This window comes from Mus caroli, unplaced genomic scaffold (genome assembly GCF_978045245.1).
Source record: "Mus caroli unplaced genomic scaffold, Mus_caroli_1 scaffold_10, whole genome shotgun sequence".
Classification (NCBI taxonomy): domain Eukaryota; kingdom Metazoa; phylum Chordata; class Mammalia; order Rodentia; family Muridae; genus Mus; species Mus caroli.
Window position 1 is genome coordinate 71,811,701 of NW_028227265.1, and position 18,696 is coordinate 71,830,396.

The following is an 18,696-nucleotide window of genomic DNA, read 5'->3' on the forward strand; positions in this document are numbered from 1 at the left end:
AGTAAGCAAAACACCATATAAAGGTCAGACTTATAAGCTATAGAAGATTAAAATTACATGTTATGCTAAATACACAAATCACCATCTTAAGTGCTGCTAAGCAGAAGGGAAAGTGTATGAAAATGAAAAGAATCAGAAACATGGATTCTTTGAATAAAAATACAAGGAGGCTGAATGATCCACTTTAGGTATTCTCTCCTAAAAGACTACTGGAATTAAGTTTGTTCTCTTTTATTGAGGATGAGTATGAAGTAAGAACCAGATTTTGGGTCTCTAATCTATATCTGTTTGAAACTCTAATTTTTTTCTAGTGAAAAACCAGTGCTCCCAAATAAGTACTTCCATGTCTTCAAATTGGAGAGTTACACTGTAAGACAAATCCAATAAAAATAATCAATAGTCCTTCTCCTGATTTAAGTGCTTCTAAGAGATGAACTTATGATAACCCGTTAACAAATTTCTACAAAGCTAAAGCCAGTTGTTGTTGTTGTTGTTGTTGTTGATTGTGGAAGTGAGAATTGTACATTTCTAGAAAAAGATGAAAGAAGACTCAGTTTGACAACTTGCAGGGCCACTAATGGTGAACAGCGACGTGGTCCCAAGAGTTAGCACAGAGATTGCTCAGTGTGTATTACAGCTATTCCAGTCTATATCCATAGAGCAGACTAAAATCTTGACTGTTTTAAAACTCTGGTGTAGTTGTTGAGTATGCATCAAATATCTGTGATCAGAACTTTGCCTGCTTTGTAAGAAGCCACTTAAAATGCATTAAAATCAATATTGTCATTTCATCAACAAGAGACCCCATAAAAAATTTGCAGTAGGGAAGTTACCAGGTAGTAGCGCAACTTTGGTCACATTAACCATTTGACTACGAATGAGCAGTTAGTACTTTCCCAGGAAAACATTTCCTCTAGCCCTGGGTGAGGGAAGGGCATTTAAGAAGTCATTCACTAGATAAGACAGGAGAACGTCATCTCTCTTGTCCAATGAAACATAATCATTACCTATGCGGCACTTCTACACTTAGGGTTTCAACCTCTCAATGGCCTGGAAAGTGGTTGAAAAGAAATAAGGAAGGACCTTTCTAGCTCTCCCATGTGCTCTGACCAAAGTCCAGGAATATTCAGAACTGCTATAAAAATGTATAGGGATCTATTTGAAGGACTTTATCACGAGTATTAGAAGCAGCCCTAACCGAGAACAGCTTCTCAGATATCCCTGAAGGTAGCCATTGGAAGGCTTGGCCAAAGGCACTGAATGTAGGACAAGTAAGTAGTGAGTTAACATGCCTGACTTAAACCCTCTTTCAGGTGTGTGCATGTATATTTCAGAGGATGTCATAAGTCACCAATATACACAATTACTACTTATCAGGTTTTTTAATTTGATAAATAAAAAGTAAGATGTAAATAAAAATTAACAATTGTTTGAAATAAAAGAGTAGAGGAAAGGCTATGTTAGGGTTTCTGTTGTTGTGAGAAAAAACCATGACCAAAAGCAACTTGGGGAGGAAAGGGCTTTCTTTCATCTTACAACTTGTAGTTCATCATGGAGGCAACTCAGGGCAAGAAGTCAAGGCAGGAACCTGGACGAAGGAAGGGATGCCCAGGTCATGGAAGAACATTCCTGTGTTGGATGGTTTTACATCAACTTGACACAAGCCATAAACATCTGAGAGGAGGGAACCTCAGTTGAGAAAATGCCTCTATAAAGGTGGACTGTAGGCAAGCTTGTGGGAGGGAATACCCCATAGTAAGTGGCAGAGCCTACCCATAGTAAGTGGTACCATCGTGGGCTAGTCATTTTGGGTATCGTGAGAAAGCAGGCCGAGCAAGCCATGAGGAGCAAGCAGGAAGCAACATTCCTACATCATCTCTATACTAGCTCTTGGCTGCAGGTTCCTGCTGTGTTTGGGTTCCTTCTGTGGTCAACAATGATGCAGAAATGTAAGCCAAATAAACCCTTTCCTCCCCAGTTTGCTTTGGGCCATGGTATTTCATAATAGCAATTGAAACTCCAAGGCAGCTGCTTACTGGTTAGCTCTGTACTGGGTGAGCCTGCTGTTTTATAGCAGGGAAGACCACCTGCCCAGAGGTGGCACCACTCACAAGGGGCTCAGCCATCCCACATGAGTCACTAATCAAGAAAATACCCTACACACTTACCTACAGGCCAATCCTATAAAAGAACTTTCCTGGTTAAGATATTTTTCTTCCTACATGACCTTACTGTGTGTCACGTTGACATAAAAACTAGCCAACACAGAATATGCGTACAGAGGAGTCCCAAAACCCACAGAAGTTTTTGTGGATGTCAGCTGACAGCAGACGTTCCGCAGTGCAATTGCTACTATCTAGGTCACCGTGTCGGAAGGGCTGGAATTCATCCCTATGATGGCAGTCCACATACTGTAACAGTGACTCACTGTCTTGACCTTTTGCATCACTTCCACCGTGACAGCAAAATGAGGCCCTGCTTTCAGAAACAATGGAATCAGACTTCTGCCAAAGGGCACGCTAAAGCTGGAAATTGTATACGTGTTCTCAGCCCCTGCACTGACAGGACTACCCCGGCTGTGGCCATCACAATATCAAGTACATTGCTTAACCCTGGCTCTGACAGGATCGGTAACTTTCAGAATGAGATTACCACTCGTTCCTATCAACCACTTAGGTGGTGGCTGTCCTGTCAGAAATTGCCCGGGTCTATTGAATATTACCGTCTTTCTGCGTTAAGTCTCTTTGATGCCTGGGAATGCAGACACTTTAGCCCTTTGTAATAAATGTAACTTCCAGGAGGTGTCCACTTTGATCTTAAAAACTGCATTTGCCTTCCTAATAACAAAAGAACGGTTATCCAAGCCCTCTGAGCGGCAGCGTATCAGCAATTCCATTATCACAGCAGTCACCGGAATGTGCTCATAAACAGACACGCTTTAGGCTAAAACTTGCTTCTCTAGATGTGAGGCTGCAAGATACACAGGATGAATGCTGACTATCTATCCATCTCCCAGAGGCTTTCAAGTTTCAAGAGGCTGCAGAGATGTGTGGCTTTCTGTGGGAAAATGGGGATGGGACGCTGGAAAGGTGGGCAGAAAGGAACTTGAAAGAGGAGTATGGAAATTCCTCGTAACCCGCAGGACCTTTTACACCATAGGCATGCAGAAATTATCTTCCTGTAGCACGTCTATCAAAAGTTCTAAAGTGATCGAACGCATGCTTGCTCGTCTGGCCTGCCATTTTTTTGAGTTGTCTGTGCCGTTGACTGGTACTATATTTTTTCAACTTGAAAATCAGGTCATGAGTAGGACATGATCAGTCTTTAATTATTAAAGAAATAAATTACATTGAACTAAATTATCAGAACACTATACCAATATATACAAATGTGCTATTTCTCAGAATTTAGTTCCAGTTTAAAGAAACACACATATGATCCTGGGTGTGGCATAAATACCATTTCTTAAAATAATCTACAAAGCCTAAAGAATTCAAGATCCTCAAACTTCCTAAACTGGGAAACATGATCTCAAAGGGTAAGAAATGGCTCTTCATGCTTCACATGGAATGCCAAGAAAATATTTACTTATTATTTGGAAAAGAATCTTATTGTTTAAAAAAAAAGTTCTTATAAGAGAAAATGGAATAGATGTGGTTCTTGTTACTATCAATCCATCATGATTTGAATAGATTGGACTGGTCTGGGCTGGACTAAGCTGGGCTTGGCTGGGATGGGCTTGGCTGGGATGGTGTGGGATGAGATGGCATGGGATAGGATGGGATGGCATGGGATGGGATGGCATGGCATGGGATGGGATGGGATGGCATGGGATGGGATGGGATGGGATAGGATGGGATGGCATGGAATAGGATGGGATGGGGTGGGGTGGGGTGGGGTGGGGTGGGGTGGGGTGGGGTGGGATGGGATGGGATGGATTGGGTACATCTCAGGAACACTTCTGGTCTGTGACTATGTAACACTCAATCTTGACTCTTTCTGGGAACTTACGTAATGGAGTGGAATGCTTTTAGCGGTTTCTTGTTATCTGTGCCTTTTGAATTTTCTCATTCCTGGTCCATCTTGAATGCAGAGCACTTAGGAAACTAATCTTTTTCTGTGTCACAAAATGTAATGTGCCCCTATAGCCTTTAATGACAAATGGAAAGTTGTTCATTTACTGTCTGGTCACTAACTTACTTCTTCAACCTTATGTTAGCATCTAAACATTTAGAAAGAACCAGAAGAAATTGTCTTGACCCACTTCCTTGTCAAGCAATCACTAGGTAATACCCCAGATAGTGTCCTGCCTCTGCTTGAACTCATCAAGAAAGTAAATTTGCTGCTTCAAAAGGCAATCCATTCCAACAGACTCATTGACTGAAGCCTTTTCCTTTGTATTAAGAAAATTCTGTCTCCTTGATCTCAAATTATCCTATTTGAGATGTAAAGGATGTCTAATCCTATTTCAGCGACAGCTCCTAACTGGATCTGAAAGCAGCCCTTGTGCCTCTTTTCTTTTCCAGGCTAAATATTTTCTCTTCTGCTGCTATGTCCAGAATCTTACAGACACACAGCTCTCTCTCTCTCTCTCTCTCTCTCTCTCTCTCTCTCTCTCTCTCTCTCACACACACACACACACACACACACACACACACACGTGACACATATGTAACGGTGTATACACAAAGGAAGGAAAACTCATCTACTACAAATGTTTATTCTCCCTTCATCCACAAGAGCATCAGTTGGAAGTCAGTGAATCTTCATATAGATTCACAGACTGGCTTAGAAAGGCCTAGCCCTTGCTGTGACAAGTTTGGCACTTCAAATACTATAGATTCCCTAAGGGTCAAAATGCTGTGAGTAGAATCTTCATGGGCTGCTTCTGCAGTCAAGGTTAGGAAGTACAGCCCAGGCTTGAATTGATTAGATAAACCTCGGTCAGAGGGAGTTGTTTTACCTCTTCACAGAAAAGGAGACTGCCTTCTAGAAATGCACTCGCAGCATCTTCCTCTGCTCCTCTGAAGAAGTGACTATAAAACTTGATGACATTCTTTGAAGTATGAGAGCTGGCTACGTAGACCAGGCCTATAATCCAGCACTTCAAAGGCAGATGAACAAAGATTGGGAGTTGAAGGCTAACATTGGCTACATAGTGAGATTCAGTTTTCAAAAAAAAATTGTATGAGAAAGTATTGATATAATTACTATATGACTGGCCTGTCAGATCTTATCAGGTAATCCATAAAATATTTTGGTAAATTTATAGTTTTGGGACAATGTTGTAGTTAGGATTTCTATTGCTGTGATAAACACCATGAGTGAAAGCAACTTGGGGAGGAGCCAGTTTATTTCATCTTACAACTGTTACATCCACCTTCCGTCCCTAAGGGAAGTGAAGGCAGGAACTGGAAGACAAGACTTGAAGCAGAAGTCATGGAGGAGTGCTGCCCATTGGCTCAACCTATTTTCTTAAACAACTCAGAACACCTGGCCACAGAAGTCACTGGCCACAGTGGAATGGACCCTTCTGCATCAATCATCAGTCAAGAATATACCCCATAGGCTTAGGTACAGCTCAGTGCGACGGGGATATTTTCTCTTCTCTAGTTCCCTCTTCTTAGATATCTCTAGGTTGTGTCAAACTGAAAAAGAAAAAGACAGCACAAAGAGAATCAGAAAAAAATGTACAAATCATAAATTCATCAAGCAAGGAGGACCCTTAGATCATCCAAGCTCTCATTTTTATAGACAACCATAAAGACTACAGAGTCTGTGTGACATATTTGGCGCTATGAGTAGTAAATTCAACCGCTATCTCAAGAGTCTCGGGTTGTAACTCACCATTTCAGGGTCTTCTTTCTTTTTGCCAGGGAGGTAGAGAGGAAATAACATCTATTGCCTCCAGGAACTGGGTTAGAAAATTTACATTCATTGCTAAATCATTTAGTCCTCATTTCAAGCCTATGAAATAATTCATCCTGGGCACATTTGTAGATGGTGTAGCTGGGGCATACAAAGCAAACACAGCAAAGCAGAATGAGAGCAGAGTTATCAGTGCCTTCTATGTCTTAGAAATTTCTGCCTTCCTTTCTACTTGGAGGAGATGAACTCTCCAGTGTTTAAAGAGTAATCATGTGGAAGTAGAAAACAACAATTTCAGCACAGTATCTTCCTCCCTAAACACAACTATGTGGCTGTCAGTGGATAGATAGCACAGTGCCAATGGCATCTCTGGCCATCAGCAAGAGCTACAGCAGGTCCTGATTCCAGGCTTGTTTGGAACATGGAGTTAGATCATCATTCCAGGACTACAGCTTACAGATGGATGATACATTTTTAACTGTGTTCAACATAGGGTGGGAATGAGGCTAAGATTCAGCCAGCCCTGTACTCACAAGGCCATGAGCCTACACGAAAGGGTCTCTGTCTCCGTGGTGGGCATGAAGCTTTCCTAAATTCAGGCTCCACTTACTTGATGCTTCAAATGACACATTGGCTTTCCGCAGGACTGCTGTGAGTTCAGAAGGTGATGCTGATAACTCCAACACTCCACCCCAGGCTGGAGCTGCCTTAGCTTACTTAGAATTTGAAAATAATTTCATCTACTCAGAACTTTCTTCATGAGTTTTGACCCAATATTAATTATTGTGAATTAATCAAAATCAGCAAAGCATGAAATTGTCCCTTCCCAATGGCAGCCCAGACATGTAAAACGCTAAATTTTATGTAAGATGTAAAGTGGGAAGAGTGGCTTTGGGGTCTTCTCCTCCCTCACCTCTGTACTAACTTGGACACTGTTAATCTTTCCTGTTATCTGCCTGGTTCATTTTGAGCCACCTCGAATCTCAGAGTTTGAGAAAGGAAGAAAATTTTCTTGATATACTATTTCTCAGACCAAGTCACATGAATTACTCTGATCTTCATGTAGTTGTTTCCTAGTCTTGCACCCTTTTCATCAAAAAATAAAAATAAAATAAAAATCAATACATCTAATCTACTTTGGGTTTTGTTTTGTTGACTTCAAAATTGTTTGATTAAGGTTTAGAAACTTTAGTGTGTGTGTGTGTGTGTGTGTGTGTGTGTGTGTGTGTGTATCTGTGTGTGTCTGTGTGTCTCTGTGTGTAATATGTGTAGTGTATATGAATGTGTGTGTCTGTGTGTGTATGTCTGTATGTATGTATGGTGGGAGTTATGTGTATGTATGGGTGGGTGTCTGTGTCTGTGTCTGTGTGTACATATATGTGGTGTGAGTGGTGTGTATGTATGTGTGTTGTATGCATGTGTTTGTGTAACTATGTGTCTGTGTGTGTGGTATGTGTGGCATATATGAATGTGTGTGTCTGTATGTGTATGTGTGTGTGGTGTGAGTGGTGTATGTAGGTGTGTGCTGTGTATGCGTATCTGTGTGTGTGTCTGTGTGTCTGGTATACAAGGTATATATGAACATGTTGTGTCAGTGTGTATATGTCTGCCTGTGTGCCTGTGCATGTGTGTGTGGTGTGAGTTGTGTGTATGTATGTGGTATGTGTGTCTGTGTTTGTGTGTGTGTGTCTATGTGTGTGGTATGTGTGATATATATGAATGTGTGTGTCTGTGCCTATGTGTGTACATGTATGTGTGTGTGTGTTTGTCTATGTGTGTCTGTATCTGTGATTTGTTTGCAATCTTGTTGCTGTGATAGACAAAACAACCTTAGGAAGAAAGGGTTTATTTCATCTTATACTTGGACTCTCAGTCCATCACTGAGAAATCAGAGTAGAAATTCAATCAGGATCAGAAATGGGAGCCATGGAGGGAGGCCACTCACTGGATTTCTCCTCCTGGCTTCTTCAAGTAACCTTTTTATGCAGCTCAAACCCACATACCTGTGAATGGCACTGCTGGGCCTTCTACATCGATCACAATTGAGAAAATGCCCCACAGACTTCCCACAAGACAATCTGATCAGGACAATCCCCCAGTTGAGGCTCCCTCAGTTAATTCTGGAATGTATAAAGTTAATAGGTGATGCTTACCAAAAGGAGAGAGGGGCAGAGAAACATGTATTGCCATGCACTGTGAGGAGACAGAGGGTAACTTGTGGAACTTGGTTCTCTCCTTCTGTGATGTACGTTCCGGAGGCATAACTTAGGTCATAGACTTATCAGCAATCACTTTCAACCTCTGACCCAATTTCCTCAACCAATCTGTCCAAATAACCTAGTTCATTAAGTATGTGTATGACATTAAATATGTATGTGCATGGCATTGCATACAACACAGTATGTTAAAGGACTGGGCTCTATTAGTTACCTGATGTAAGCAAACTGACTTTAGTTCTTCTTCTTGCTTTGGTAAATAAGGAGAATTAAAACTAAAAAAATCATATGACTAACACTCTTAATGTGAAGCAGGAATCAGGAGTCAAATTCCTGTCTTCATTCACTCAGACTTCAAACTTCGAACCTAATCAATAATCTCACAGGAGTCCAATCAGTGGCTTCTTTCATTCATTCAGACTTTAATTCCTGGGGTTAATCAATAGTTTTCTTTTCCTCTCCTTTGAAGAGAAACTTAGACATCCATTAAGGGAAGTAGCTTTGCCAATTAATGTTAGATAGTGAATCCACAATAATAACAGCAGGAAAGGAGACAGACTGCCTTGTCTTCATCCTGCATCCTTACCATGAGGGCAAACTCCAGCTGGTGGGTTGAAAATGTCATCTTTCAGTTACTTCCTAATGAAGGCAAGTGTCAATCACGCCACTTTCTGGTCTGTTTACAAGATCTTAGTCAACATTTGACAACCACAAAAAGACAAAATATTTGGAGGAAAACAGACACACTTCTAAATCATGTCTCCATCTATAGAGGGTGAGAACAAAGAACCAGAAATGGCTCAAGAGCCTAAAAACTAATCAAAATATTGTATAATATCCATGTCTCTCAGAAGCCCTGACTGAGAACCCACGGGAGAATTTTTTTCTTCAATGAAAAGTAAAATGCTACCTCATTGGCAGAGCCAATCAAAAAATTAGTAATCACCCACCCCTCTTGAGAGATCCCCTCCTACCCATCAGCTTTTGGGGGAGGATGTTGGCTGCCCTGGTCTCAATTCTCCATGAGAATCACATCTGATCATTGATATTCATAAGAGAATGACAAAAATTCCTCTTCTCTGCTCTCTAAAAATGATGTTTGCACAACTCCCTCTCCCAAGACAAGTTGTGATTCCCGCCACCATTGGATGCTTTCTCTAATACACCCCTTCCAATAGTACCAATATGACATTGGCAAAGTCAATTCCTAAGTAAGCATTTGATGCAGTTATTTCCTGGAGCGTGGGTGCTCATACGACCCTCTTCAGTTTGCCCTGACTTATCAATATGCCTGGGTTCCTAGGATGATATCAGCTTTAAGATCTCCTCGCTTTGATCTCTGTGTGTTCTGTGTACTTCCATGTATCAGGCATTCAGGACCCTAGTGCCAAGGATCCTCCAGAAAACCTTCCCCATCCCTACACAAGCATTACCATGGATTTTATTCTGACTTTAACTAACTCTCCCTTTGGTCCCACCTCCTTGGACCTCGGAATTCTCTGAGTCTTCATCTGACTCACTGTTCTCTCATTCCTCCATATGAAGAGATGATCTGTATTCTGCATTCCAAGAAGCTTTCCAATACTGTGACAAAACATACCTGAATTAATCATTTTAAAAGGTAGAAATTTTTATTCTGACTCTCAATTTTAATGGTTTCAATCCATGCTCACTTGTCTCTACTGTTATTGGACTTATGGTCACACGGTGCATCTCGGCAGAAATATTGACAGATGAAACCTCTTCACCTGATGGCAGCTGGGACTACATGGTACTTATAGCCATCCTACAGGGTATACCCTCAGTGATATAATTGCCTTTTTCTAAGATCAAATCTACCAAAAATTCCATCATTCTTCAGCAGCATGAAACTGAGGACCAAATCTTTAACTCCAAATGCATTTAGGGTACATTCTAGATCCAAACGATGACATCAAACAATCCTTGAAAAAAGTCAACTAGGCAGTTACTTCCAGTACCATTCAATAGTTATCCATAGAGATATAGCAATGGCTCCCCAGGTTTGAAATTATCAGAGTTCACAAATTGGTTTGGGAACTGCTTTGTTGTCTTGTGCCAATTTGTTTTGGACATCAGCTGTGGTTCTGTGTGTCTGCTTCAGATTCACTGCTGGGGTGTCAGAATGCCCCTCTGAAAGGCAAAGGCGCTGGGCTACACTCCTTTCTCCTCATTGGGGTACTGGGCTAATGGGACACTACCACACCTACAGCAGGAGACAAACTGCAGCCAAAGGCAGGAGTCTCAAACTGTGTTTTTCTGTGCTCTGGGACAGAGGCTATGGTTCTCAAACTCCAGGGCACTCAGACACTGCTGGGAACCAAGAAGAGTTGAGAACCGGCCAAAGGCCTGAGATAAGCCTGTGTTAGATGTGGCTTACCTCAGGGTGAGTGACAAGAGTGTGGAGGGGACTTGTGCTGTAGACTTAAAGGCAGCTCTGTAAGATGGAAGGCCTTTCCCCACTACGGTCCTTAATGAGAGAGACAGTCCTTGCTTGTCCAAACTGCTTTACTCATGGCAGAAAAGGCTCCATATGACTTACTTAGGGTGCACCAGAGATTAAATACCTTTCACAGGAAGGGATGCCCAGGAAGGGAAGCTCACTGGATAAATCCTCAGGGCCTATCTAGATACCTCATTAGCATGGAGAACTCTAGGCTCTTTGCTACATGACCAGTTGTCATGATCTTCTCAGTGGGGTGCCATGGTCACATGTTCCAGGACAGGAATCTGATCAGTGAGCCTTTCTCAATGAAGAGTTCAGAGCTCAGAACTTTTGCTACTACCTTCCCAGGTCTTCTGTCTAGTGGCACGTCCCATTGCACCACAACTCCTCTTTTTGCTTTTTATAAAAGGGAGGTGTCATTGAAGTGACTGATTCCTATGTTACTTGTAGTCAAAATTTTGAGTGTGGTAGGGTATAAGCATTAAAATAAAGCACAACATAAACGAGAGGGTGCCAAGCAGTGGGGGCTGAATTCTTGCTTTCCTTTGCTTTCCTTTGCTTTCCTTTGCTTTGCTTTGCTTTGCTTTGCTTTGCTTTGCTTTGCTTTGCTTTGCTTTGCTTTGCTTTGCTTTGCTTTGCTTTGCTTTCCTTTGCTTTCCTTTGCTTTCCTTTGCTTTCCTTTGCTTTCCTTTGCTTTCCTTTGCTTTCCTTTGCTTTCCTTTGCTTTGCTTTGCTTCCCAAACTGGTTTCCTGGGTGGAGAACTATTTTTGAGAAATTTGGGGTGTGTGTGTGTGTGTGTGTGTGATTGTTATGTGTGGTATATATGAACGTGTGTGTGTGCTCCCCTCCCTCCACCCTGCACCCTTTTCTCCCTGGAGGCTGCTGGCCACTACCCTGAAGGGAGAAAGAGAGCAGAAGCAGAGAAGAAAATGATTTCTTGGGTGTATGTTTGAAACTTGTCGGGCCATGGTCTTGGTGGTTGCTAGGAGTTTGTCCCGGGAGCAGAGAATGAGGAATAGACTCCACACTCAGGAATGAGCAGGTGGGGAGGGAAACAGGTTACTGATTGACAAGCACGTATCTGCAGTTCGTTTGACCTATGCAGGGTTGATCCAAGTGAATTCTCTGAAGCTTCTATGAATCTTTTTAAGTTTACAAAAAAGATATGTTTCAAATATGTTAGTATTACCACTGTACAGTGTTTAAGCTCGAAACTTTGAAGTCTCAATACAACAGTAGCAAAGTGAGAGGAAGAAGTCTCAAGAATTTTTCCTTCCTCCATTTTACCTTAAATCGCCCTCCTCTCAACTTCCCAGTTTCTTCGTGTCTTCCAACCTTCATAACTTACAATTACCAACCTCAAAACCTCTTCCTGGACTCCTAAACACTGTCTTAGAAACTGTTGTATCCTCAGACCTTACTTAAACTTCAAACTTTACACCCTTCCTTAAACTTGACACTTTTCCTACCTAATTCTTTCCTGTGAAACACAGAATGTTGATCGTCAGGAGCAGTCACTGTAGTGCAGACACTTTGCAGTGAAGAACCATCAGCTTTCTTAAATGAAGAAAACCAAGGAGAATCAACCTAGTATAGTCAAAGGTGAATTATTATTATTATTATTATTATTATTATTATTATTGTGCTTTGCAAACGGTAGACAGGTTCTGCACCTTGGTTAGCCCTTGGTTTTGATTTGGTTTAGTTTTGAGATATCTCCCCTAAGAAGCTCAGGCTGCCCTGGAACTCTTGATCCTCCAACTATAATCTCCTGAGTATCACTATTTCTTCACCCAGCCTCTCTCCTAAAATACTGTGAAAGAAAGAAAACAAATACACACACACACACACACACACACACACACACACACACACACACACACACACAAAGCCTGGCTCTGACTCCACAATGGTATCTTCTGAAGTGGTTAGCATTCACTGGGGAATCCCATGGGGCATTAAATAGGACAGCACTCAGAGACAGAGGCATAGTCGTGGCTGTAAAAAGAAATACTTAAGAAAGGAGACACCCCCTTCTTCCTCTTTAGCAGGTAAATCCAAAATAAAATTGATTGTTAAAGTGTCGGTGCACACCCCTTGATATAAATAGACATGAATGAGGAAGAGAGTTGTATTACTCTCTTAACTGAGACTGAATGGGCAGTTTCTATTGTTTATTGTTCCGATTATGTATTTGGATCTAGGAGATTTATGTACAAAGAATCACTGGCTTAGCTAAGACCAATATCCTTTCCTTCAGAGAATAAGATATGGCTCTGACACCAAAAGGTATGGATGGGTAAGAGTGTCTTCTTTATATTTTATTTTGTTTGTTTGTTTGTTTTTTTGTTTGTTTACTCTAATGTATCTTGGGATTGGTCCATGTGGAATTAGATTTTAGGAAAAGAATGTGTGGTTTTGTGTCTTGGAGGGCCATTAAAGTTAAACAAAATGGACGGTGGAAGGTGACATGGTTCAATGAAAAGAATCCCTCCAGCAGTGGAAAATGATATCATGTTAGCTTGAAAAAGGAGATGGGTTCTCCAGTTCTAACCTTCTGATTCAGAAGTGGTCCTTGAGAACATCTCAAATCTTTTTCTTTGATGATTTCTTGTCCCATCAATAGGAACTAGAATGAAAGACAAACAATCCATCCTGGCCTCGCTTATAGAATTTAGACGAATCAAGTCAGGAGATTCAGACAGTCAGCATCTTCCATAATAGGACAATTGGTTAGAAAACTTGCCCACAGCCCTTCAGACATGGTACACAGTAGAGAAAATAAGAAAAATTTTTTAAAAAGCCAAAATATTAGTAAGAGAGACTAATGACATCAAAAGCCAAGAGAGGAAGCAGGTTGAGTAGCCATGTGCAGCAGCCGGAAGCTGAACAGATAGCAGGAAGCTATGGCAGCCCAGAGAGAATGGTCTTGCCTTTCAGAATGCCAACATAACACCAAGAACATTTTTTCCTTTCTACCCCATAGCCTGTCCTTAAACAGTTCCACCAACAATTATATTAGGGAATTCAGGCTTGCTGAGTGTTTCTCCATTGCTTAGTAGAACTCCAAGAATTAAATTTAATGTTTGTAGCAAGAGAAATTGACCCTTGGAAAATAGATCTAGTATATATAGTGGGCTTAAGAACAGAGTCATCAATCAAATGGCATAAGTACAACTTCCTTTGTCTCTATCACTGGACTCTACAGAGCCCCAGGGAACTGCTTCAAGCCCAAACAGCAAGCTGACTCCAAACATCCAGGACCCAGGGCAGAAGTACAAATGAAGACCCAGGTGGCCCATGCTTACATATCCGGATCTTATAAATCAAGCCAGAAAACCACATTACTTTGTTCGGTAGCCTCCTACCTTGATAGATATCCTTGTATTGCAACTTAAAGGACCAGGTTTGCAGATAGGATCTTTCACTTTGTATCACTTACAGCAAGGGGTGGTAGGGTGGGATGAGTAGACAGTTCAATAATCTTTTCCTCAAGTAAGTCCTGCCTGTACCTCAGCAACACAAGGGGACACAGGGATACAAATCAAAATCTATGTCCCCAACTCTATCTTTAAAAAAATCATCCACCCTTCTGGTCAGTCTTCAGACCTAAGGGTATAAGTGTCAAGCCACAAGAACCCTACCCCTTCATGACTTCTTCCCCTAAGAAAAAGAAAAAAATAAAAATAAAAGCAAAGCCCTAAACTTCAGAAGCAGGTTCAAAGCCGATTGTTCAGGAAATCACATAATGTAAAGAAACAAGTTTACAGTGAGTGTGTAGCTTTAATAGGCTTTAGAACCTAGGACCACCCACCGGGGGCAGAGAACATCCACAGGAGTTAGACCACGAGCATCTCTCCTGGAACTGAAGTCCTCTACATGGTAGCAATCCCTAACACTATCTTGGGACTACATTCTGTGTGACTATGTGACCTTTGTACCAAACCTTCAGAATTTAGCACCTATATCCGAGAACTTTTAGCTCACGAAGAAGATATTTTCTGTCTGATTCTTTACAGAAAGTATACTATATAACTCCCATACCAAAATATGTAGCCCAGGGATAGCAAGATGGCTAGTTAAGGTGAGCATTAGCTGGTCTTCTAGAAGACTTGGTTCCATTCTCAAAACCCATGTGGTAGCTCACACAGCCATCTGTAACTCCAGTCAGAGTGAATCTTCTGGCCTCCTCAGGCACCAATTACAAATGTGGTGCACAGACATACATGCAGAAAAAAATACATGCATATGTATAACATTATATATATTATATTATATATACAAGTATTATGTGTATATATATATAATAAAAATTTTAAGAGATACATGTAGTTCATACAACAATGGCAACTGCTGTTATTTCTCATAGTAACAAAGCTTAGAAACAAGTTACTGTGAATTAAGTTGTTGGTCTTATTGAGGGCATGGAGTGCTGGGGGGGTGGGTAGGTGTACGTGTGTGTGTGTGTGTGTGTGTACATGTGTGTTTCATTTTACTTTGTTTTCTAATCCATCTGTGTTGACTAAATGAATGCTGGTGTTATGGGTGTGCACCACCATGCCTGGTTAAGATGGAATATTTTTATATCTTGTTTTGTTTTGTTTTAAGAATTTAAACTCATCTCCATACATCCTACCATTAAAAACAAAAACAAAAACCTCAAAAAGCATAGAAGTCATCCATTGGTTCTGTCAGGAATTAGTTCCAGCTTTCCACACCATGCACAGTACAATCTGCAGATGCTTGAGTGTATATATATATATATATATATATATAATGAGATGTTCACACATAATCCACACGCATCCTCCTGGGTCCTTTAAACCATCCCTATACTAGATATCACACCTAATGCTATTTAAAACGATGGTGTGAATAATAGCCACACTGTTTTTACTTAGAGCATGATATAAGAACAGAGTCTGTACATGTTCAGATACAACTTTTTGTAAATAGTTTAACTCTTTGGTGGTTGGTTGAATTTTTACATATAGGACCCAAAGTTTCAGAGGGACACATACATGTCCACTGTAACCCCAAACTTGGTGTCATATTGGATTTAATTCAATGCTGCTGTGTTTCTTTGATAAATTGCCATGCTTATCTTGATTTCATTCAGCCCCCTCCCACTTCAGTATTGCAGGTTGACCCTAGGAAAAGTCACAGAGGTGGAAGGGGTCACCTGTATGGTTATCTTTCCCTGCTACCCTAATCTGGACCCAGATTGGATGTAGCAGGTCTTCTCAAACAGGCGTTTGTCCTCACCAGACCCCTTGATGGGGTGCTGACAGTTTTCATGCCTCCGCCTAGTTTTTTAGCCTACATGGTCACCTCCACTCTCACGCTGCCCAACTTCAGTTCTAAGTTCTTGATGCATACTAGCCTGGGAAACCCAGTCTTGTGCTCATACTGATTCCTAGCTATGGTTAGTTCAGCCCCATGTCAGGAAGTTAATGCTTTCACACCACGTCACAGCTACCTCTGTCTGCTTCTCTAACTTGTTCTCCAACTCCAGCATGCAAGAGCTCCACACACAAGCACTGGAGTCACCTAGAGATCTTATCTCAGGATCCAGTCTGTGTCTATAAGACAACCATCCTTTTCATTCTAATGAGTTGACTCTGCTACTACAGAACATGTTACTTGGAGATGTAACCTAATCATGGATTCTAGCCAGAAAGAAAGGGAACACTCTCTCTGTTCTGGAATCTTAAAAGTGGTCTGGTCTTGAGTTTTATTCTTCCTATCATACCTCACTCCCTGACTATTATCAGAGCAAAGCTATACCCTTCGAAACCTGATCCATTGGGAGCAATGAACCCTTTCTCTATTGCAACAAACCATTACCCTCACAAATGAAAACTGTTTTCAAGGCTGTTATTTTGAAAGCCAAGTACTGAAATTCTATTTCCTATTTTGGATGGTACCTGCCTTACATCTCTCTAAAGCAACAGATGCCTGAGTGCAAGAAACATCACACAGAAGAAAAGTCTTGCCAATAATAATTCCTGCAAAACATATTACCTACTATACAAAGTTCTTAATATATAAATTATTTTATCTAGTATATACTTATTATACATATATATGAGGCACAGTATAGTTGATTACAGTCATCCAATATTTAGAACAGACATAAGCCTCACACACATTTAAAATAGACTTTGGAAAGAAAGCATTCAGGAGAATGAGTAAAAGGGCTGAGTGGGAGTGAAGTCCAAGCTGGCAGTCTGGAGAAGGCTCGGAATGCCTGTCAGTCCGCACAGCAGAAGGAAGCACCGGCTCCTGCAATCTCCTAAGGCTGTCCTGACAAGGTCGTCCAACTAGGAGACCTAACTCAAGGGAAAAAATTGCTAGCAAATCACAAATATTAGTGGCCATGAAGTCCAAAGACCAGGTGTCAGCAGAGCCATGCTCCAGTGCTGCTGTAATTACGAAGAATCTGTGAGCCTCCCCGCTACCTGCTCACAGCTTGATGTATCCTTGTCTTGTGCACACATAGCTTTGGTTTCCACTCAGTTTTATCCAGTGCCTCTTCCCATTTTCTCTACTCTACTCTACTCTGCATGTGCATGGACAAATCCTAAGAGAAAAAGTAATAGAAGACAGACAGATGTGAGGCATTTTACCGTCCACATAAATGCAATCTTTGAAAACAGATGTAACAGAGGGAAGGAACCAGCGCTCAGAGCCACCGAGGGGCTTCCTGTCCCCTGCCTAAGTGTGTACCCTCTCCACCAAACAAAGTGACTGCTCATAATAGCTACTTAATAAATAGTTATGTGAGAAATTTAATTAGAAGTCAATATTTTCTGGCAATTGCTCTTTAATTTTTGGTTTGATTTTTTTTCTGGTTTCTTTCTTTGCTTTTTTAAAACAAAAACATAAACAAGAACAAACCACAAAACTTTGATTTAAGATAGAATCTCCTATAACCCAGCCTGGCCTCAAACTATGCATATACCCCAGGATATCCTAACTCCTTGTCTTCATTAATTTCTCTCTGTACTGCTGACATTACAGCTGTGTGCACCACCATGCCTTCCCTGTTGCCCAGTTTTGACCAGCAAAACGGAAAAGAAAAGAAGCAAAAATATTTACTAAAAGATAAAACCAGGTATGGGACTTAGAATCCGCACGAGTCAAGATTCTTCTTGCCTCTAGAATGAGAAAGCACATCAAAGAAGTTCAAATGTTTCTTTATGCACATGTCCCAACTTTAATTTTTAATTTCATCAGAGCCATTTTCTACTAGATGACTCTTCAGAAACTAAAAAGTTACAGGTGTCTCTTTAAGCCACAGATTGCTGACTGGCTGGGTACTTCTAACCTTTGGCGCTTGGGGTTCAAAGATTTTAATTGTGCTAGTTCCTGCAAGCTCTTTCTTCACTCCCTCTACCTATAATTTATCCTGATCTGATGAACACTTTCTTCCAGTTTTATTTGAGAATTTCCCAGGAAGCTATGGACAATAAAATCATTTGGGAAGCCACACTACAGAATTCTGCCAGGAGTTCAGGAACCAGGAAATAACCTATAATTCTGCCTGGCTGTTGTAACTCTGTGAAGAAAAGATCCCCATAAATGTGCCTATTTCTAGAATGTACACATACAACATTACAAACACATCAAGTAAATTTCACAGGAAAATCGGAGTCTCAACTAGAGCCCCTTAAAAGAAACACCAGAGGAAAAGGAACCCCTCCATACTCCCACCAGAGCTAAACTCCCTTATTGAGATGACATGAGTTCGTACCCTGTAGATTGAATCTTTAGAATGACTATTTTCAGTTTAGAATTATTGTCTATATCTAACTCAGAATGGGCTGCCTGTTGCCAGTAAAGCCGAAGGGAGGCTAAAATAGTCAAAGCAGCAGCTGACTCAAGGTTTTGTTTGTGTTATACCGCCACCTGCTGGAAGCAGAGGTGAATCGTTTTCAAGGAAAACTAACAAAAGGTAATATTATTTTCAAATGAGGTTTGACACTTAGAGTTAATGAACTCTGCAACCCTAGCTGCGTGACAGGGTAAGTTCCAGAGTCCCTGAACTGAGGAAAAATGAACTGAATCCTTATTGTAAAACCACCAAACAACCTCTTTGAGGCATTGGTACAGAAGAATTGACAAAATTCCTCACAGCCTCTCTC

The 18,696-nt window shown here is 41.1% G+C and overlaps 1 protein-coding gene across 1 annotated transcript in view; it reads left to right on the forward strand.

Moving 5' to 3' along the window:
- Galntl6 (polypeptide N-acetylgalactosaminyltransferase like 6) overlaps positions 1-18,696 on the forward strand; it is a 1,086,926-nt gene that overhangs the window by 908,914 nt on the left and 159,316 nt on the right. The window lies entirely within an intron of this gene.